Raw genomic sequence first — 23263 nt, 5'->3', positions numbered from 1 at the left:
ATTTAGTTCCAAAGTCCATGGTCTTAACCAGCACATGACACTGATCATGCTATAAACTGCTTCACAATCTCCCTGGAAATGGACTTTTTAGATTGTTTGCTTACTATTTTAAACAGCACCACAATAACTATCCTCAAAAATATGTATCACTATTTCCTGAAGATTCATTTCTAGAAATGGCACTGCTTGTACAGGCACTTACAATTTTGGTAGGTAATGCCAGATTGACCTTTAGAAAAGCTTCATCGACCCACATTCCCCCCAGACAACGCTTCATGCTTGCCTCTGCTGCCTCTGGACAGTCTCAGTGTTCCTCTTTTCCAAAAAACAGATAAACAGAAAACCGAATCATGGTGTCGCTTTAATTTGCAGGACCTTGATCACTTGTGAGTCTGCAGCATTTCACATATGTATTGCCCACCTATACTTATTGATCTCATGCTTTGGCCCATTATTTAGAGTTGCCTTTTCTTATGGATTTGTAGATGCTCTTGACCCCAAACACACCACTTCAGCTGCAGTGAACATGCTCTGACCCTACTGGACCCCCCAACTAGCACTTGGAGTAGCTACTCCTTAATCAGAAGAAGCTCCTGCGTCAGGTCCAATGGCTGAGAACAGAGCTCATTAAATTACACTTGCTTCCCCAAAGCAAAATCATCAGCATAGCAGAGAGATAACAAAGTTTATCTGAGTCTCTAGCTCATGACCTTCCCATGTAAAATCATTATCCTTTGTGGCAAATAGTGTATTGATCCCTCATGGTACATTAAGATAACAAACAACGTGGGTGCCAGGAACATCCGGGTGGAGCGGGATGGGGTGGCTACGGAATCAGACTGGCCTGGGTTTGAATTCTGGAGCCATAATTTAACTGGCTAGGCAGTCAATTTCCTCCAGCCTCCAAGTGTCTGTAGACCAAGAGTCATAAAATACCCGAGGTGGAGTAATAGGAATTAAGGACAACATCTATACTATTTATTATTATTATTGTTATTAATAATATTAATATTATTGATGGTGGCTAAGGAGAGGTAAATGTTCTGATTTGAAAAGTGCAGTTGACATGACTGGCTTTTCTAGCTTATTAGGAATGGGTAAAACTAGGTCATATTCTTTTCCTCTTCAAATTAAAATTCACCTTTACCTCCAGGTATCCAAGGTATCTTCCCTTTCTGTCCTTCTCTTTCCATGTCTAGGAGTCACAGCTATGCTCAGACCAACCCTGCTTGCTCCTGTCTTGCAGTGCTGGCACCTGACTCCCCTCTGAGGTTACCAGGCTCCCCTAACCACCAGTCTTTGTCCAAGACAATGTGGCCAGGCCTCTGGCCCTGAGAGCTGCGCAGATCCCCTTCCAAGCCACAGCGGTTCCGAGGCAGTGTGTAAGTCCAAGCGCCATCCCTACAAAAGACTAATCTCACCCAAGGGCTCCTTGGCGGAGGTGGCCTGGGCTTTCAACCTTTCATCCTCTTCGAAAAATCCCTTCCCAGAACTGCTGGCCTCCCCCAGAGGGGCTGTCTGTCCCTCACCTACCCAGGAGCATTTACACCTTAGACCTCTCCATTCCCATCCTCAACCTGCATGGCCCCACACCTACGCCCCTGCCCATGTCCTTTCTCTGCTGCAGAGCGCAAGATTATTTCAGGAAAAAATAACACTGGCCACTCTAGGATATCTTTTACTCCTCTTACTTTACAAGGGACCTTCCTCAGATCTAGGCAGTTCCTGAGGAGTTGGTCCCCTTCTAGCTGGAAGGCTGCTTAGAGGCAGCAGGAAGTGAAGCAGATGAACGTCTATAACTGTGATTCACCCTGGAGCTCAGGAAGTTCATTCTGGAACGAAATGGATATAAACATACCCCCTACTTTGCTGGAGCTGCCAGGTTTGGTCATTTGTCCTTATCTAGGACCATATATGCTACTCATACACAAGAAACAATGACACTGACTGGATTCCTGAAACACAGTTTTATATAAACTATAACTGCTTTGGTGGCAGCATCCATTAGGAAAAACCTGTACTCTGAACCTTGAAGCCAATTAAGTGTGTTACAAGTACGATGATGCTTTTTCTTCATCTTCCCTCCCTTAGCCACCCTAGGTTGCAGAGTGTTTGAAAGCGATTTGGTTTAATTAAGTCGGTGATGTGATGGAAGCCTGTTGAAATCCTTTACTGGGCTGCTGTCACAAATCATCTTTTTTGAAATTAAAGGACTCTGAGAGACCAACTTGTTGAATTTCAATAGCCCACAAGATTATGCATTTTCCCTGGCATCGCAAAAGTAAACCCACTGAACTTGAAATTGTAGACAAAGAAATAAAAGCACGGCTGACTCGCTCATGGAAGGGGAGGTGTTCACACTTAAACTGGATGTGTTCAAAGAGCAGAAGGTGGAAAGTGGAGCCTGCAGTCATTCCCCACCACTGAACTGCCTGGGACCAGAGGAATCACGGATTTTGATGAGTACAGATGCACAAGCTCCATAACCTCATGATTTCCAAAGATATTCCCAGATGGCTGACTTGTAAAGGAACACACTGTTTGCCTGGATGTCTCCAGATGTGTCTGAATGAACAGGCATCTGGTTCAATGTCACAGTACACTGACAGAGCAACCCCATGAGTCAGGAGATGAATTACAGAACTATCCTGCGATAGTGGCCAAATGCTGTGCAAGGTGTGCCTGTGCAAGTGTACATTCTTTCTTGTTCACAGGGGTGTTGGATTTCAAATAAAGTACCACTTTCAGCTGTGTAGACCTAAGCCTAAATGTGAAGCTCTTCCATGCTGCATTCCTGGAACCAATGTAACATGGTGAGTCAACTCCACTCAAAGAGAGAAAGAAAGAAGAGAAAAACAAAAACAAAAAAAGAAAAAGAGAAATAAAAAATGAAGCTCTCTACTTTATATTCCCAACTGAAGACTAGTTTAGTCTGCTAAATGCAGTGGTTTCCTGGGCTTACATAATTTATCGGTGACTATTTGATCAAAAGACTAAACCTATAATGATTGTCTGACAAAAATAAAGTTAAATAAAGCATATATACCATGTGTATATTATGCATATATATATGCATATATATGTACATATTAAGCCTAAAACATTTTCTTTTTCCTGTTTAAAAGTCTCCATTTAATTAAGTACATGTGTTCCAAACACATACGGATTTCAGATTAAGGAGCCCAACTAACAAACGACTTTGATGTTACCCAAGATAAAAGTGTAGGTTTGACTACTTTTTAAACAGAACAGTAGAATCATCTGAGTTTTAGAGAGGAGTTAACAAGAGAAATTCAAAGAAAAGAGAAATGCTTCGTTTTATTTTCTTAATCTCCAAGTATCTAGAGATTTTACGTGAAATGAGAAAGAAGAGAATATAAAAAAAGAGAAAAGACACAGAAGACCGTGTTTAAAAGGGGGGGCAATAATGTTCATGTATAAGCTAAGATAGAAGTCTAAAAGTGCATTCAGGAGTACTATAATGTTTTATAAAAGCCCCCAAAGGATATTTCAACTAGCAGTACATCCCATACTGTTGGAGTTCCCACATCTAGATTCAAAGAGTAAGGTATCATTCTTTAAAGTTAAAATAACCAAAAATGGTATAGGAATTTAAAACAAGAAAATAGGGATGCCTGAGTGGCTCAGTGGCTGAGCATCTGCCTTCAGCTCACAGTGTGATCCCGGGGTCCTGGGGTCAAGTTTTGCATGGGGCTCCCCCGCGGGGAGCCTGCTTCCCCCTCTGCCTGTATCTCTGACTCTCTCTGTGTTACTCTTATGAATAAATACATAAATCCTTAAAAAAATAAAAAATAAAAATAAAATAAAACAAGAAATAGATAGAAGTAGAACTGGGAAAAGAAAGTGTAGTCCAGGCTCTGCATCCATACAAGTTTGCACTGTGCCCTGAAGTAAAATGCAACTGCTCCCTTTTGGTCCGATTTCCAAATGGGTATGGTAGTCACTCCCTTATGGAGGGCCAGTGTGCAGATAAGTAAGACAGTACACAGTACGAAGAACATAGAAGACTGGCTAGCTGTGATCCTGATGCTATTAGAAAAAATGTATTTGGTTTTTACTTCCACTATTATCACATAACAGTGTGGTATGTTCTATAACATAACATGGGGTCTATTGAAAATAGAAAGATAAAAATCATGTAAAAATTTTTCTCCCCCCCTCCCCCCAAAAAAATTTTCTCCCCAAAGGTAAAATAATCTTGCAAAGCATACACATGAAGGACTGTTACTACAAGCCATGGATTAGCTCCACTAATTAGGATACCAGTAAGAATGTCTATAATCTTCCTGGGGACTTCAAGGGAAGAAAATAAAAGATTGCTTGTGTGCATTAAAAGGATTTACAGGGCCAATAGGTGCTGGTATTTCATCAAAGTGCTGGGAAACACCTCCAGAAAGCAGAAAGAACTTGAAAATGGCAACCACAGAAACTAATGAGTGTGTCTGATTTTCTCAAATGTGATCCAGCTACCAAGGAACATTCCATTTCCCAAGACAATAATTTTGTGGAGTGTAATTACCTATAAATTTGTTGAGTTACAAATACAAATAGGCCCAGCACAAAAAGGACTGCTAACCCATGTGATAATCACTGTATTATTTACATGCTCCAGATTAATTCCAAGGAGACACTCCCTAGGATTAGCATCTTCAGGAAAGTAAGGTGGAGCTAAGAAATGAATGAGAGACACACCTCAATCTTTCCTCCAACAGTCACTGACCGTCTCCACCCAGATTCCTACAGAGCCTTAAAGGTGACATGTGTGAGAGAGAACTCACTGTCATCCTTAAAGCTACTTCTCTTCATGGTCTATACTCAGCTCCTACTACCACCAAACTCCTGGGACTCAAGCCAGAAACTTGAACTGCTCCCCCCATGACTGCCCCATATTCAGCATCACCAAGCCCTTCCAAAATCACTTCTTAAATAGTCTACGATTAGATCCCTTGTTCTCAATTTCTACCACCATGATTTTAATTTAGTATCTCATGATTCCCTATCTAAAATGTTGCAATGGAGTCTCAGCTGGTTTGTTTTCCTCACCCCTCCATGCCCACTCTATCACGAGAGCAATCTCCCAACCAAAGAAACTGGGCAGGTTATTCCCCTGCTTAAAATCCTGTTGTGGTGGTGCCTGGGGGGGAGGGGGGGGCGGGCTCAGTCGGTTAAGCATCTGACTCTTGATTTCAGCTCAGGTCATGATCTCAGAGTTGTGAGTTCGAGCCCTGCACCGGGCAGGGAGCCTGCTTAAGATTCTCACTCTCCCTCTCCCTCTGCCCCTACCTACTCCCCGAAATATAAAATAAAATAAATAAAATAAAATAAAATAAAATAAAATAAAATAAAATAAAATCCCATAGTGAAAGCATTAATACCTCCTAATCTGGCTCCCTCCTTTCTCTGTAATATCATCACCCACACAATTGGTCTTCATTCAAATCTACAAATACCATTTCAAAATATATTGTGTATTTCCCACCACATCCACCAGATAAATTCCTAATCATCTCTCAAAAGCCAAACCTGAGATCAGCTTCTGGTAAATCTTCTCCACCTGCCTAAGAGTCACTGCTAACTTCTCTGTGCTACTTCTGTAGTTTGCTTGCAGTTATACTACAGTGCATAACACTGCACTGTCGACATGTATTTATATGTATGATGTTCCATAATCGACAAGCTCTTAAAGGACACAGCTGTTTCTTAAGCTGTTTCTTAGGTATTCCTGACACAATGGCTGGCAAAAATAGTGCCCAAGAAATTAATGCTGAATTGCAAAGCCTCAGCCCTTAAATTATGTCCTCTGGGTGGACATAAGACTCTATGACTCTACCATGAAGCTCTGATGTCCATCAAGAGAGGAATGGATAAAGAAGATGTGGTATATATATATATATATACATACCATGGAATACTACTCAGCCATCAAAAAATGATATCTTGCCATTTGCAGTGATGAGGATGGAACTAGGGAGTATTATGCTAAATAAAATAAGTCAATCAGAGAAAGACAATTATCATATGAACTCACATGTGAAAGAAACAAAACAGGATCATATGGAAAGAGGAAAAAATAAAACAACAAAATCAGAGAAGGAGACAAACCATAAAAGACAGTTAATCATAGGAAACATAGGAGGTAGCTAGAGGGGAGACAGTAGGGGATAGGGTATCTGGGTAATGGGCATTAAGGAGGGCACGTGATGTAATGAGCACTGGGTGTTTTAACATAAGACTGATGAATCACTGAACTCTACCCCTGAATTCAATAATATGTTCATTAATTGAATTTAAATAAAAATTTTTAAAAATAGAAAAAATATTGGATTACTACTAGGTGACTTACAAGTAAAATCCAAAATCTACCAATTATTACACTGCTTTGGTTAATGAAATTGTAATCACTTTTGTATTTTCCCTTATCTATACCAGTGTATGTTTGGACAGTTATCAGTAACAAAGATTGTTTCTGTTAAAAAAAAAAAAAAGACTCTATCATGAAGCTTAAGCAACAATTAGGGAAGCACGAAAAAACAGAGAGAGAGATAGAAAAGGAAAAGGAAGATCAGAAAGCAAGAAAAGGCTTCATGATGACAGCAAATTTAAGGAGCTACCAACAATGTCTCAAACAGAACCTGTGAGCAAGTCTACCTATCCATTTTCACTAAAGTCTCCTGCCCAAGAAAGTTCCCTGGAGCACTTTCAGCAGAGTAAACCAAAAAGCAAGGCTGTCACGGTGCCATGATAGGCCAAACAGCGTCCCCAAACTCGAAGCCTCAACCCTATAGCCTCACAATGTGACCTGGGGAGGTAAGATCTTTAAAGATCTTATTAAGTGATTAAGTGAAAATGTTAAGTGAAAATGAGATCATCATGGCGAGGCCCTGATCCAGTAAGAGTGAAGTCCTTAGAGGAGAGGTGTGTGTGTGGGGGGGGTGTTGTCAAGGTCACGTGAGCACAGAAGGCCCGCCACATGAATGCAGAATGAGGTGGCCTTGTGCGGGCCAGAAGGGGAGGCCTGGAACCTGTCCCTCCTTCCCACCCTCCAAGGAGACCAACCTGCCAGCTCTTTGATCTTGGACTTCCAGCTCCAGAATGGTAAGAAAATACATGTCTGTGGTATAAGCGACTCAGTGTCTGATACTCTGTTATGACAGCCCCACAAATTCATCATACCCTCTACAGGGCATTTGGTAAGGAAAAGAAAAACCTGGCAGGAAGGCGAACTGGCCAGACTGGCAGGTGGTAAAGGAATCATTTTTTTCTAGGACTCCTGCATTCCAGTTTGCAATAAAGATGGACAAATAGCAGGATTCATTAACTTTAAAGATCATCTGCTATCCCTGATGTTCTACGATCATTAAAAAAAGTTGTTCTTTGGGCCACCTGGGTGGCTCAGGGGTTGATCAGTCGTGATCTCGGGGTCCTAGGATGGAGTCCCACATCAAGCTCCCCACAGGGTGCCTGCTGCTCCCTCTACCTATGTCTCTTCTCTCTCTGTGTCTCTCATAAATAAATAAATAAATACATAAATACATAAATACATAAATAAAATCTTAAAAAAAAAGATGCTCTTCTTCAGACATCTGATTACAGATACGACTATGATTTGCCTCTGATGAGCTCAAAATACTTATATGAATGCCGAGTATTTGATGTGGCACTCCATCTAAAATATGAAGCCAGGTCAAGAGGGGTTCAGGTGCTTCTGTGTTACCTCCTGGTCCCTCCCCACACACAGATTTTCTTTCCTCCATGACTGGCATTCAGGATGAAGGACTTCCTGAAAAAAAAAAAAAAATTCAAACTATCCACTCACAGAGTTCCCTATATACAGGCATACAGGTGGGTGAGGGAGGAGCAGGGGAAGCAGCTCTCCAACGCACAAGCGCAGCGTTAACTGGTGGCCAAGACGGTGAGCCAATGTTCAAGGTCATCAGGTTTAGGACAAACAAGACGTGGGGCCAGTGCCAGTGGTGGCCCAGGTGGGAAATTAAGGATAGCCTGGAACAAAGGGATAGTAATGTGACCTCAACCTTGGGGGACTCCATAAGAGCTCATGGTCTGCATCCTGAGTGCATAGTTCTACTGAAAGATATGGGGACTGTTGAAATGTGGTCTGAGTTCCATCTGTCACCATAGGTGAACAGCACAGAGCCCTGAATGTTGAGTTTTTAATATAAATGTGTCCTTATGGTATCCACAGCTGGTAAGGTCTGGAAACATTTACTATGCAAAAATCCTACATTAAGAATAGGTTCTTTAAAGCACATTTCAAAGCATATACTTATAAGGCAACCCAGCAGAATGCCATTATATGTGGGCACACTGCCAAATGGAACATGACCGAATAGCAGATCGGAGGATATTCAAGGTTAGCCAGAGCATTTCCAACTAATCACCATTGATGGGCTCTCAAGATGGCTCTGACTCCTAAGCCCAGATTCCCAGAGGAAACCTTTGTCTTAGGAAGGCCTTCAGAAGCTTGCTGAAGAGAACATGTATCCAGAGAGAAATATGAAAGATGTAGCACAGGGTTCCAGAAATTCAGAAGACTCCTGGTTTAGTCAGAGAACACAGGCAAGCTAGGAGAAAAGTCACAGGAATCTGAGCCAGTGGCTGACACCATGGGTCCTGTTTCTGCCAGCAACCAGGTAACTTGGCTTTACTTTCTGCCTCTCTGTATGTATTTCTTCTATCACCTAGCAGTATTCACATCTAACTTACTGACCAACCAGTAATACGAGTCTCAAATGAGAGAGGAGATCTTTCCTGAAAAGGTCCAATGTTACAGAAATAAAAGATATTATTTATCAAGTGTGATCACCTCTCAAGAAGTATGAAGTCCCATTTGTCCAAGGGAAATTTACTGAGGGTTTATTATATTGCACAGATGGCTAGGCACTGGAGAAATATAATCTTTTTTCTTCTCACAGAGGTATTCATGAAAAAAATCGTAATACAATGACAGAATCATTATACCAGAAATAAGTAGCAAGTATCAGAAATACAAAAAAGATGACAAAAAAATTTTTCTTTAGCAGTATTTAAACAAATGTACAGAATCTAATTGTCCAATAATAAAGGACTATTTGAACAACTCCAGAACACTCCTATGATAGAATGCTAAATAGCCCCAAATAGACATTTTTATGAAGAAGCTTTAATACAATTACCTACTATATATAGAACAACAAACAACTGACAAATGCAATGAAAACCCAACCAATACAATTAAAAATATAACTTATAGGACCACTAAAACATACATGACAAATTTAACAAGATATACATGAGAACTGTTCACTTTTAGACAAAATATACTGTTAGAAGAAAGAAAATTTAAATAAATAGGAAATTCTACTATGTTCTTAGATTAGAGTGGATATTGAGATTTCAGTTCCCCATATACTGTTTTCTACATTCAACGCCATCTTAATCAAAATCCCAGCAGACTCTAGGAAGAAATTAGCACACTGATTCTAAAATGTATATAAAATGAAAATGACCTAGAACAGCCAAAAGCTTCTTATAAAACTGCAGAAATCAAGACAGTATAGTATTGGCATAAGGATAGCACACAGATCAGTAAAATAATAAACACAATAAAGTCTAGAAGTAATAGATCAACAAAAGTATGGACAATTAATCTCTTTATAATAATGGCAAGAAAAATCAATGGGGAGTTCTGGATAACCCTTTTGAAAGATGATGCTGGAAGAACTACAGCAAAATGGAAAAATAAAATCTGACCCCATCTCACATCATACAAAAAATTAATTGTAAATGAATTATGGACTTAAATCTGAGAGCTAAAATTCTAAAACTTTTAGAAAAAATGCTGAAAATTATCTTTGCAACTTTGGAGAAGGTAAAGTATTCTTGGAAAGGACACACATGGAACTAAACCTCACAGGAAAAAGATAAATTGAGCATCATCAAAATTGAAAACCATTGCTCTACAAAAGACTTAAGAAAATGAGCACTGGATCTTATACTGTATGTTAGCAAATTGAATTTAAATTTAAAAATAATAAAAGAAATAAAAGAAAAAAATGAATACACACACCACAGATTTGGAGAAAATATTTGTACTACATGTAGCTGGCAAAAGGCTTACATCTAAATACAGAAAGAGTTCTTAAAAATTAAAAAAAAGACAAAACCCATAAGAAATATGTCAAAGATCTTAAAAGATCTTTCACAAAAGTAAACATAAGAATGGTCAATAACCACATGAGAAGATGCTCAATATCATTAGTCATTAGGCAAATGCAAATTAAAACCATGATAAAATGCTTAAAGGGTTAGTATCTAGAATATATAAAGAACCTATAAAATTCAACATCCAAAAAACAAATAACTCAATTTAAAAATGGCCAGAAGATGCAAAAGACATTTCTCCAAAGAAGACGTACAGATGGACAACAGATATATGCAAAGATGCTTGAGATCACTTATCATGAGGGAAATGCAAATCAAAACTAAATGAGGGGCACCTGGGTGACTCAGTCAGCTAAGCATCTGACTCTTGATTTTGGTTCAGGTCATGATCTCAGGGTTGTGAGATTGAGCCCTGAGTCAGGCTTGTGCTAAGCAGAGTCTGCTTGAGATTCTCTCTCCCACTCTGTTCCCCCCTCTCTCTACTTTGTGTATGCTTGAGCAGGCAGTCTTACTCTAATAAATTTTAAACTAAATAAGACATCACCTCACACCTGTCAGAATGGCTAAAATCAATAACTCAAGGAAAAAACAGGTGTTCGTGAGGATATGCAGTAAGGAGAACCCTTATCTACTGTTGGTGGGAATGCAAACTGGTACAGGCACTCTAGAAAACAGTATGGAGGTTCTTCAAAAAGTTAATAATACAACTACCCTATGACCCAGCCATCGCACTACTGGGTATTTATCCAAAAAAACAAGAACCCTAATTCAAAGAAGTATATTGCACCCTAATGTTTATAGCAGCCTTATTTACAGTAGCCAAGATACAGAAGCAGCCCAAATGTCCACTGATAGATAAATGGATAAGAAGATGTGGTATGTGCGTGTGTATATGTGTGTGTATTTGTATACATAGATTACTATGTATACATAGAGAACATTACTCACCCATAAAAAAGATGAAATCTTGCTATTTACAACAACATGGATGAAACTAGAGAGTATTATGCTAATAAGTCTCAGAGAAAGACGATACCATATGATTTCACTCATACATGGAATTGAAGAAACAAACAAACGGGGTGCCTGCTGGCTCAGTGGGCTAAGCGTCTGCCTGCAGCTCAGGTCACAATCCTGGGGTTCTGGGATAGAGCCCTTTGTCAGGCTCCCTACGTAGAGGGGAGCCTGCTTCTCCCTTTCCCTCTGCCTCCCTGCTCCCTCTCTCTCACTTATGTTTCCTTGTTTGCTCTCTCTCTCTCTCTCAAATAAATAAATAAAATCTTTTAAAAAAAGAAACAAAACACACAAGTAAAGGGAAAGAATAAGAGAGAGACAGACCAAAAAACAGATTTTTTTTTTAAGATTTTATATATTCATTCATGAGAGAGAGGCAGAGACACAGATAGGCAGAGGGAGAAGCAGGCTGCCTGCAGGAAGCCCAAAGTGGGACTCAATCTCAGAACCCCGGGATCATGCCCTGAGCCAAAGGCAGATGCGCAACCACTGAGCGACCGAGGCGTCCCAAGAAACAGATTCTTAACTCTAGAGAATAAATTGATGGTCACCAGAGGGGAGGTGGGGGGACATGGGTGAAGTAGGCGATGGGGATTAAGGAGTGTACTCGTGATGATGAGCACCAGGTGGTTATGGAAGGGCTGAATCACTATTGTATGCCTGAAACTAATATAACACTGCATCTTAATTAACTGGAATTAAAATAAAAACTTTTAAAAAATGTTTTTAAAAAGCCACAATAAGATGCAATTACACACTTGAATGTCTACAATTAATGAAGGTTGAGCATTACTAAGTGTTGCCAAGATGTGCAGGAAATACAATTTTCCTACATCAATAGTGGGGTGTAATATGGTACAACCACTTTGAAAAAGTTTGGCAGAATTTTATTTTTAAATAAAGCAGAAATTCACTTAGCATATAACCTAGTTATTCTAATCCTAGGTACTTACCTATAAGAAATAGAACATATGTCTGTATAAAGACTTCTACATAAATGTCCACAACAATTTTATTCACAATTACTGTAATAGCACTAAGAAAATGAAAGCAATAAGATATTTGTGAAAGTTAACCTCTAACAAAATTAAGTCCTGACATCGGAAACTATAGAACTTACCTAGAAAATTCTACATTGAGTGAAATAAGCCAGGCACAAAGGAACACATGCTGTATGATTCCATTTATTTGAAGTCCTAGAACAGGTAAAACTAATATTCAGTGGCAGAAAGTGGATCAGTGGTGACCTGTAGCAGGAAACTGTGAAGAGGTAAGTCAGGAGGGGCATTAGCAGGTCCTCACACATCACTTCTCAGGGTGATGGAAAGACTATGTATGTTGATTGAGGCATTGGTTATAACAGCATACACATTTGTCAGAACACATCTAACCTGTGCACTAAAAACGGGTGCATTTTGTTGAATGTAAATCATACCTCAATACATTTGATTAAAAAAAAAACTTAAGAGAAAAAAACACAAGTTTCAATCAGGGAGAAGGATAGAGGGAAGGAGGTAGAGCAGGAAGGAGGGAAAAGAGAGACATCCCATCCCAATATACATTGTCATAAAATATTAGTAGTTGATTACTTTTGGAAATGGGATTGTAGTTCATTTTTATTTCCCTCTTAATATTTCTATATTCTGAGTTTTATACTGAGCACGTAATAAAAATATTACTGAGATATCACCTCATACCTGTCAGAATGGCTAAAGTCATAAACACAGGAAATAACAGTGTTGGCAAGGATGTGGAGAAAAAGAGTTAAAATAAAATTTATAATATATAAGATTTTTTTTAAAACCCACCTTTAGGAAGGAAGAAAGGAATTGAGGGAGGGAAAGGCTAAGCTGGCTGTAGGAGTTTGTAGAGAAGGACAGTCAAGGAACGATTCCCAGAAGAGGTGATATTTATTATGAATCAGTAGAATTCCCTAGGATTTCACCGAGCCCAGAAGAGAGAGGAGATCATTTCATTCAGAAAGACCACTTCTGCAGAAATACATTTGAGGATGCACTGGTGACGTGCAGAAACCAGACCTACTCCAGGCAGGATATTTGAGTTACAATTAGAAGATGAAGCTTTTCTGTCACCACATCTTGACTGAAACAGAAAAAAATTCTACTCCAGTCTGGTGCTTCAGTGCATCAACAACAGAGGGAGCTCTCATTGAGAACTTTTCAAGGGATTCACTGGAAAGGCAGAGCTCCGCTCTGCAAAGAGAATGGTCTGCAGCTTCCCTCTGCACCCAGGACAGTGTGACATCAGCGAGGTCTGATGCTCACCACTGACAAATGATGCTAATAACCCTCAGTGAGAAGCGTGGCTCCAGAAACAGGCTCTGGTTAGGCCCTGGTCTTATTGGTAGTTCTGTACCATCTATTCCCAGAAGTTCACTTCTTACCTCAGGCTTTCCTGCATTCATTTGTAATAAGCCCAGAAAGTCAAAATCAGCAAGCTGTTTCATGGCTCTTTAGAGTCTACTGCTTTGATAAAAGAAACCAAGTTCTCATTTTTTCTTGTATTGCAATTATATGTGTAGCTACATCTTCTTCCAGTCTTTCTTTAAACATCTAATTTCAAAACTGTAACTTGAATATGGGATCACTCATCTTTGACCCTCTTCAGTTTTATTCAATTGCACTGTTTCTTAATGTGTTTTTCTTCTCTTTAATAGTCTAGGTTCCTCACTGGCTGAGTCAAACAGCTCATGATTGTATTAGCTTTGTTTCTAAACCATCCAATATGGCGCAGACATGGCAATGCCTCAGTTCCCAGTAGCCCTTTGCCTACAACCCACATCTGCTTTCCAGAACTTTTTCACTGTCTCCTTTTTAATCTTGAGAATCTCAAATATCCTCCAAGATCTGCCCACCAGACCTACTGTTATGTCAGACCCTGACAAACCATGCTTCCCAAACGGTAGTGTGCCCTTGAATCACACTGTAGTCATAGTGACTGCAGATGCTGCATTAAATTGGAAGGGAGGTTTTTTGGGTTCTAAGCCCAGGAGCTGCTTGTGCCCCTGTTTCATGGACCACACTCTGAGCAGCTAGGCTGAACAGATCTTGCTCACCAGACTTTGGTTTTTTCTCCACACCCATACCCCTGACGTACGTAAGACTCTTACCTTCAGAAACATTTTATTCCCTTGAACTTGACTAGGAGATTCCTCCAGCTAAACTGATCTAAATTATATTCCTAATCTGCACTGGTAATCTTGCATGCTTAAAACTCCTCCGCACCTTCCTTATCCTTCATATTCTTTCATTTTCATGTTCTTAGTTCAGTGTTCTTGCATATAGCACCTTTTTTTTCTCTATTAAAACTTCCAAATCCCCACTCATTAATCTTTTTTTTTAATTTAAGCTTTTTAAAATTCAAATCTTTCTTCCATGAGTGTTTTTTTTTTTTTAAGATTTTGTTTATTTATTCATGATAGACATAGAGAGAGAGAGAGGCAGAAACACAGGCAGAGGGAGAAGCAGGCTCCATGCCGGGACCCCGATGTGGGACTCGATCCAGGGACTCCAGGATCGCGCCCTGGGCCAAAGGCAGGCGCCAAACTACTGAGCCACCCAGGGATCCCCCTTTCCATTAGTTGTTAATCATGATGCTAGGTGAGAAAATTAAAACACCCTGCTTTGTTCCGTATTAGATAAATACAGATCTACAGAGATATATAGGTGTTTGTTACGTTATATACACATGTTTACATATTGACCTATTTTAGAAAAACAAAAGTCCAAAGATTGTCAAGCCTTGAGAAGGCAAACACATTGGATACGGTTAAGCTCCACTGGGCTCGAAACCCAACTCCATAAAATAGGTAGAAAAATCAAAAAGGAATAATCGTGTATTACATCTAAATATTCAGCTATTCAAATCATTCTGTTAACCAGGCTCTGTTCCATATAGAAAATTTTGAGACAGCCCATTGTTTTCTGCTACCAGTCTCCATGTCCTGGTCTGACATGCCACTCTAGCCTAGCCTTATTCTTCGTTCTGAAACTCTGCCCTCCAGGCTTTATACGCCTCCTTCTGTGGTACACTTCTCAACTTGAAAATTGTCTTCAGGCCATCCTTCAGTAGTCCCAGGTCTCCTTTGATGTTAATATCTGCCTCCATGAAACTGTTGAAGTAATTTTCATGCACATTCTTAAAATTTGGCTCATTATTATCTTCCATTTCCACCTCCATTCATATCAATCTGCAATTACCCAAACTTTATGGACACTGGAGTCCAAGAACTCTAGATATTCATCACAAGCTTGAAATGCACAATCCATCTCTTTGCTAGTCGTTACCATTCTTATCTGTGTAAGCCACACATCAAGCTTAACAAGTCCATTTATTTCTTATTATCTCAGTCTACTGATTTTCAATATAACGAATAAGTTTCTTATGAGAATATCTAGTGTCAATGTGTAGAGCCAAGAGTTCTATGAATATCCTCACTCTCCTCTGAGGCTTTCTCTCTGCTACCCAGCCACCAATATGAGAACAGGACAGTAATAGCCTCCATAGTAAGGCACTGCTACAATATTACACAGTACTGTAATCCCATCTAGCTGATTCATTTACAAAGCAACCTACAGAATACAATATTGGGTCATTTCTCGAGTTTCTTCTTATATGGATGGCACTACTCCCATTCATGAGGCTCCACCAGAATGACCTGATCACCCAAAGGCCCCACCTACTAACACCAATTGACAAAAGAAAAAAGCAAACAAACAAACAAACAACCTTCACTAAAAAAGAAGTTAGAAATACATTAATCCTGGCACTTGGCTGGCTCAGTCTATAAAGCATCCAATTCTTAATCTCCCAGTCATCAGTTTGAGCCCCATGTTGGATGTACAGAATACTTTTTAAAAAAAAGAAAAAAGAGAAAAAGAAAGAGAGAGAAAGAGGGAGAGGAAGGGAGAGAGAGAGAGGGAGGGAGGGAGGGATGGTGGAAAGGAAGTAAGGAAGGAAAAAGAAAGAAAGAAAGAAAGAAAGAAAGAAAGAAAGAAAGAAAGAAAGAAAGAAAGAAAGAAAGAAAGAAAGAAAGAAAGAAAGAAGAAAGAGAGAGAAAGAGAAAGGGAGGAAGGAAGGAAGTTAGTTCAAAGCTTACTATCTTTGAAGACCTCAGGATTACCTTTAGGATTTGACAAAGTTAGGCATTTTCCTACATTGTATTCAGAATGTCTTGCTTGGCCAATCACCATTACTATCATACCCATCTTGATCCTGGTCCTAGCCTACACTCCTGTTGAAATGAGAGGGAAGAGCAGGCTGTGGGTGTGGTTGGGGAGAAGATGGGAAACCCCACGGAGAGGAAGGGCTGGCTCCACCCTTTTCTTGAAGTTCAAGGCAAGAGGATACACAGCAAACCCCAGTTTGGTCCAAGCATCAACAAGCAAGTATCAGCATCCAAGGAGGAGACATTTCTGGTAAGTGTCAATTCTGTGGGTCAGAGGAAATTCTCAGGTAGTGGGAAGGGCAGGTCCAGGACAAACCTTCAGCCAAGAGGACTGGCAGTCAGGTAAGAGGAGTCAGACACCTCCAGGGCCTGAGGCTGCCACGCGGCCACGGGGGCTGCATGGAGAAGACAGGCCTGTCTAAGGAAGCCGGGCCCAAGGAGCGGCTGGAGCTTGCTGCTCACCCGCACACTCCTCCGGGCCCCCCAGCAAGGGGCGGATATACAGACATTCATTCTCATCCCCCAGGGCCGGGAGGGAGCTCCCCCTGTACAGTGCAAGGCAGGGAATCTTGTCTTTGAGACCAGCCCCTAGAGTGAGGCTCCAGCAGGGACGGACCTATAAAGTACTATGAACACGAAGTACTATAACCAATACCCTCCAGGGATTCCTTCTTCCATTCCTGAGGGCACCAGGCTCTGCTCAGAGTCAAGTTCTGCCCCAAGGGACTTAAGCAATGAGTTATTCTAACTTGACATGTGGTCTTTAGAGATGAACCCGGGTATCTCAGAAAACCACTTTTTCTCTTTCCTCTTATCTAATTACTACATCTGCCCTAGCACCAGGCCACCTCCCACTTCTCTCTCCAAATTCTAAGGTGAGTCTCCCTCCCCACTATTCTTCCTCCCGTTTTAACTTGGTCAAATGGCACTCACATGCCCCTTTCACAGATTATGCAGGATTCTGCTTCTGGCTTGTGCCCTACGGAGCTCCTGCTCTGCACTCCGGGTACACCTGGGCAGGTGGCAGCCTGGTTCAGTGCGCTACACATCCACAGGAGCTGCCTGCCATGCATATGGCTGCAGGAGCCTCTCTGTGTTCAGGTCTCAGACTTTGGGCGGATGGCTCACCCCAGCTTCCGTGGAGCACCGTTTCCTCACCCTTCTGCTGCCCCCTCCATGCCCACAGTATGCCCTGGTCACAGGGATCTCATCTTCACCGAGTGTGTGCTGGACCACACATCACACCACCAGCCAGCAGGTCCGACTCTGCACCAGGCTTTACATAACAGAAATGCTTGTGATTTGAAGCTGTCTGGTGCTTGCTACCTCAACCCCCAGCCAAGGTTTATTTTATGTTCCAAAATAACTATAAACTGTCCCAAACTCATTTCCGACTCTCTCATCCATGGATGTCAATAACTGAAAAAGAACATCACCCCATCATCACCGATTATGTCTTTATGGGGATTCTCACATAATAGTCTCAATATGTCTTGTAGTCTCTGTTTTCCTTTCTGCAAACTTTTATCAGGCTATTTGAAAATCAGCTAACACAACCATCAATCTGTTTAACATTTCTTTTTGCCTTCATGAGTAAGTAAACACAAGCTGCCCTTCCTTGCCCTTCTCATGTTTATTCTCCCTACCTTTTCTCTCTCTTCGTATTAATTCCTCCTGAGCTATGTTTTACTTCATACCTCTGCCAAGCTGGGAGTGAGAAGACAGACCCATGACGAAGTGCCCCACTCTGGGGGTCCCCCCTCTTGCCAGTCCCTGCCACACTGCTGCTCACTGATTGCCATGAGCACTCTTGCCCAGTATCAGTTTTCTCTCCTTTGATCACACACTACATTGTGCCCCACCTTGAAAGTGGGAGCTTGGGTTGTCATCAGAGTGACCACACTCATAGGAGGCACCAGGAAACTGCTATTATTCCACTTTACTTATGAAATGCTAATGCTGACACACCACATCATTTAATCAACTCAGACGGGACAGATCTGACTCAGCTGAAGCACAGACTGAGCAAAGAACAGTATTTTTGTCTCTTTCTCTAAAAGTAGGCACCAAATCTCTTTCTCATTTCTAAGACCCTCTCCAGTCTCCCTGTTCTGGTCCCTGGCTGTGAACTTAGAAGGTACACAATAAATGCGTCTTCACTGGCATCCAGTTACCCACAAGCCTCTGGGGCAGTCTTAGCCATACAAACACCACTTCCTCCAGCAGGGGGGTCCATTGATTTTCTTCTTTTCCAAGGCACAGCAAAAGAAATCTTTTAAAAGAACAGGGTTTCCAGGGCACCTGGGTAGCTCAGTGGTTGAGTGTCTGCCTTTGGCTCAGGTCATGATCCGGGGTCCTGGGATCGAGTCCTGCATCAGACTCCTCGCAGGGAGCCTGCTTCTTCCTCTGCCTATCTCTTTGGCTCTCTCTGTCTCTCATGAATGAATAAATAAAATCTTAAACAAACAAACAAACAAACAAACAGGGTTCCTAACAAGTTCATGAATGAAAACACCAGTGAAGATATAAACTATCATCAGCAATGTCCCAGGGAGAATCACAGGCAAACACATAGCAATCGTTCTAGAATGAGAAGGGGGATAATAACTGAGATGCTATTTCTGTTTCAGCATGTCTTTAATATAATTTTTTTACAGGTATATTAGTGCTCAAAGAAAAAGGCTGAATGAGTGAGTAGAGAAGAAATGTGGGAGGGGATGAGGATGTTAAGGGAGAGAGAAGGGTTGGGGAAGACAGGCTGTGATTAGGTTCATCTGCAGTGTCTAACAATCACTGGTATAAAATCAAGTACAACTTTGGGGCACCTGGGTGGCTCAGTTGGTTAAGTGTCTGCCTTCAGCCCAGATCATGATCTCAGGGTCCTGGGACTGAGCTCTGAGTTGGGCTCCTTGCCCAGCATGGAGTCTGCCTCTGCTTCTTCCTCTCCCTCTGTGGTCTCTCTCGCTCGCTCTTGCTCTTGCAATCTCTCAAGTAAATAAATAAAATCTTTAAAAATATATAAATAAAATAAAATCAAGGACAACCTTATATGGGATTAAGACCAGTGACATAAAGAACACTGACTTAGGGACGCCTGGGTGGCTCAGCAGTTGAGCGTCTACCTTCAGCTCAGGGCGTGATCCTGGAGTCCCAGGATTGAGTACCACATCCGGCTATCTGCGGGGAGCCTGCTTCTCCCTCTGCCTAGGTCTCTGCCTGTCTCTGTGTGTCTCTCATGAATAAATAAATAAAATCTTAAAAAAAAAAAGAACACTGACTTAAATCAACAATGTTTTGATTATCTATCAAATGTCAGAAACCACCAAAGTACCAAATCTGTCATTTATCTTCAGGCTCCCACGGTAACTTGCTATGTTATTTTAAACTGTGGATGAAACACCAACAGGAGGTCCTGCCCTTCCACATTCTGTCATGTTTTATGCTTAATTATATAACCTTAATACCCTCATCACTTTGTGGCATCACATTGGTGTAATGTAAATTAAAGAAGAAATTACCAGTACCTACATTCAAATGTTCCATTCTGTTTTTTCAATTATGACTGAAGGGCAGGCAGTTCTTTGTTCGATGCCTCTGTTGTACAGCCAGGACACTTCACAGACCACGATTATAATTTAAAGACTGGATTACATTCCAACTAGATAATTTTTGCTACAGACAAAAAAAACCCAAAGAACTTAAATAAGCTTCATTCTCCTTTAAATTGTGTAAGAGAAAGCCAAAAAAGAAAAAGAAAAAAAAAACCCTATCTTGCCTGAATTTTTGCTCTTCTAAGATGGAAGGCAGCTTGAAGAAAATAGAACTCTATACAATTACTCTTGAAAAAGTCAGTTCAACTTCAGCAGGCACAGATTGACACGGCTTTCAGTAATTTTTTAAAATGGAGGTTTTTCGCTGTTTAATGTCATATGAGGTAAGGATTTAATAGCTTCTACTGCAGCCTTATTAACCATTACTTGATTATGTTCTGGCTGGCAGTTTTTAAAGAAGCATTTCTGGATAATATTCACCTTCTTCCACTTCATCAGACCTGAGAGCTTGTTCTTCTAAGAAGACTAAGTCAAAGGGCAGCTGTATCATTACCAATATTGTCATTTATAATTCTTTCACTTTTTCCCCTTATGCACAACATGCACATTCAAAAAATTCATGACAGTGGCATTTTTAGGATACCTAAAGAATCAAAGAATGCTAGAACAGCCCTTAAAAGATGACAGCACAGATTTCTAAGTATCCTCCAGTGTCTGCTCTCCCAGAGAACACCCCAGTGTTAGTTGGTCACATGGCTGCACAGAATAAGGATGCCACATGTCAGCCTCCCTTACAGCTAGGTATGGAGTGTGACAAAGTTTCAGACAAGGAGATGGGTGAGAATGGGATGGTGTAACTCCCCAGTTACGTTCTTACAGAGAAGGGGGGATGCTCCTTCTCCAACCCCCCACCTCCATCCCAAGGCTGGGAACATAGATGTTAACATGGGAGTTCCCCCTCGGATTCTGGGAAGGAGGGCCACCCAGCAGGGAAGGTCGAGCAGAGAGCTAGAAGGGGACTGGGCACGCGAGGCTGTGCAGCCTCATGCAAGCCCATGAGCTGCCTCCACCTGCACCCCTGTGTGTGTAAGAGACAAATGCAGTTCTACCTTCTTAATTGCCATGTGGGAACCCTGTCACATGCAGCCAAGACCATATCTGATGCACAAAGATGTCACATGAGGAAACTGGACTGAGATTAAAACCTAGACCTACCAATTCCACAAAATGCAGAGGTTTTTTTTTTCAATTCCATGAGGCAATCTTAACAAATGTTGTCTCCCTATCTTGAAAACAATTAATATATTATAGTCTATGGAAGTCCAGTTGGACCTCGTTCTCTCTTATGTCTTTGCTACTAAAGGAAAAATTGACCTCTAGATACAGAGCATTTTCTGGAAAAGATCTTCACTTTCCTCTAAGTGGCCCATTTCTGGGCCACATCCTTTGAGAGGTTGAGAGGAGAGGGAGGTGGGACACAATAAAATGGAGACTCCCCTGCATTTGAATCTCAGTTTCCCAGAGTCTGGCTCTTCAGTCTCTTAGGAATCTGTGTCCTAGAGAGATCTATGGATCTCTTGAAAAAGAGATCCATTCCTCCCTTACACCCCTGCTGCAGGAATTATCTGGAATAATATATAGAAGGGACCCAGCAATGTGCCTGGCATGTAAGAAGTGCTCAACAACCATAATTCTTTGCTTTCTTTCATCTTTACGTATTTATTTACACATATAAGAGATACTATAGAGTACCCACATACCATGTGCCAGACACTGTGCCTAGGTACTGGGGGTGGAAGTAGATGATTCACAGATGATGCCTCCCCTCATGTGGCTTACCTGGTAGATGGCAAAGAAATAAAACAGGGCACAACTGCCAAAAGGGACTTAGCCAAGTAAACTTGTTGTTACAAAGAATTTGAGAGTAAAATCTAATAATAAAGAGTTATGTTAATAATGTGCCCAAACCTTTATCTAGCTATACTTATGTTTTTATAGTCATATTTACCTATATATCCATATCTATGTAACCACATAGATAGACCATTCTCTTTCTGCCACTTTTTTCCTATTTTTCTTTTAAGATCTTCACATTTTCTTTCTTTATATTCTGCTTTGTTTGCTTAGTGTTTTGTTTTGTTTTGTTTTTACTTGTTTTAGTGTCATAAAGTTGGCAGTAAGATGGATTACACAGGGATGACCAATGAAGATCTGTGACCTCTTTATAAGGAAATGTTCCAATTATCTAAAACTGAAACAAACCACCCCAACACTCCATGGTATAAAGTCACAGCCCTTTTGTGGTGCTCGTGGAGATTTGGAGGCATTCTACACACAAAACTAGTGTTTGGAAAACACAGAGTTTATTTGGTCAACCAGCTAAGCATTTATTTCTCATAATCAATTTTGTAGCACTGTGCTAAATACAGCATCCATAAGCAAGTATAAACTACTACTCCTGTCACCAATACACTTATGCTCTCACTTGGTGCTACAGAAAAATCCCCAAAGCAATGGAAATGCAATAAAGCAGTGATCTGTGAAAAACCATCAGATGCAACACAAATTCACAAACGTAAGAGAGCTGTGAGGGTTGGCACAGTCGGAGACAAAGGCCTTATGGCAGGGCTTTGCCAAATACATGGGTCTGGAGTCTAACACTTGGTGAGCAGGTCTAGGGAAGGAGGTAGAGAAGAATGAGCAAAGGAGCTAGGGACAGTGAAGGCTGAGGGAGCACACTGGGATGTAGTCGGTAGCAAGGTGGCTTAGAAAGAAATCGGGGCATCTGGGTGGCTCAGTCAGTTAAGCATCTGACCCTTGATTTCAGTTCAGGCCATGATCTCAGGGTCACTGGGCTCCACGCTTAGCAGGGAGTCTGCTTCTACATCCTCTACCTCTCTCTCTGTCCCTAAGCCTCCCTCAGATAAATAAATAAATCTTAAAAAAATAGAGAGAGAGAGAGAGAGAGAGAGAGAGAGAGGTTGACTGTAAAGGAGTCTACCAGCTGGGCTCCATTCAAGAAAAGGTTACCATGGGATCTCCAACTGGCAAGACATGTCCAGAATGACTAAATGTCAGGGCTTCACAAGATCAAAAGGAAATATGGAAGGTCAGAGGCAGGGACTGGGAGTCTATTCACATACCACCCATAGAATTATTGAATGTTTTTAAGTCAGTTAACTTTTTTAACCTAAGTACACTTATGTAAAAAGGTGAAGTTCTGTTTCAGTAGTATTCACGGAAGGCTAGGCTAGATATGTGTGTGTCTATCTGCCTCTCTCTGTCTTTCTATAGGGGAGACATAGTGGTAGACAGTTGTTCAAGACCC

The 23263-nt window shown here is 41.0% G+C and overlaps 1 protein-coding gene across 2 annotated transcripts in view; it reads right to left on the bottom strand.

Moving 5' to 3' along the window:
* PLD5 (phospholipase D family member 5) overlaps window positions 1-23263 on the bottom strand; it is a 409798-nt gene that overhangs the window by 360240 nt on the left and 26295 nt on the right. The window lies entirely within an intron of this gene.

Source organism: Canis lupus, chromosome 6 (genome assembly GCF_048164855.1).
Source record: "Canis lupus baileyi chromosome 6, mCanLup2.hap1, whole genome shotgun sequence".
Lineage (NCBI taxonomy): Eukaryota > Metazoa > Chordata > Mammalia > Carnivora > Canidae > Canis > Canis lupus.
The sequence above is the reverse complement of the archived record's forward strand: the minus strand, read 5'-3'. Positions and strand labels throughout refer to the sequence as shown.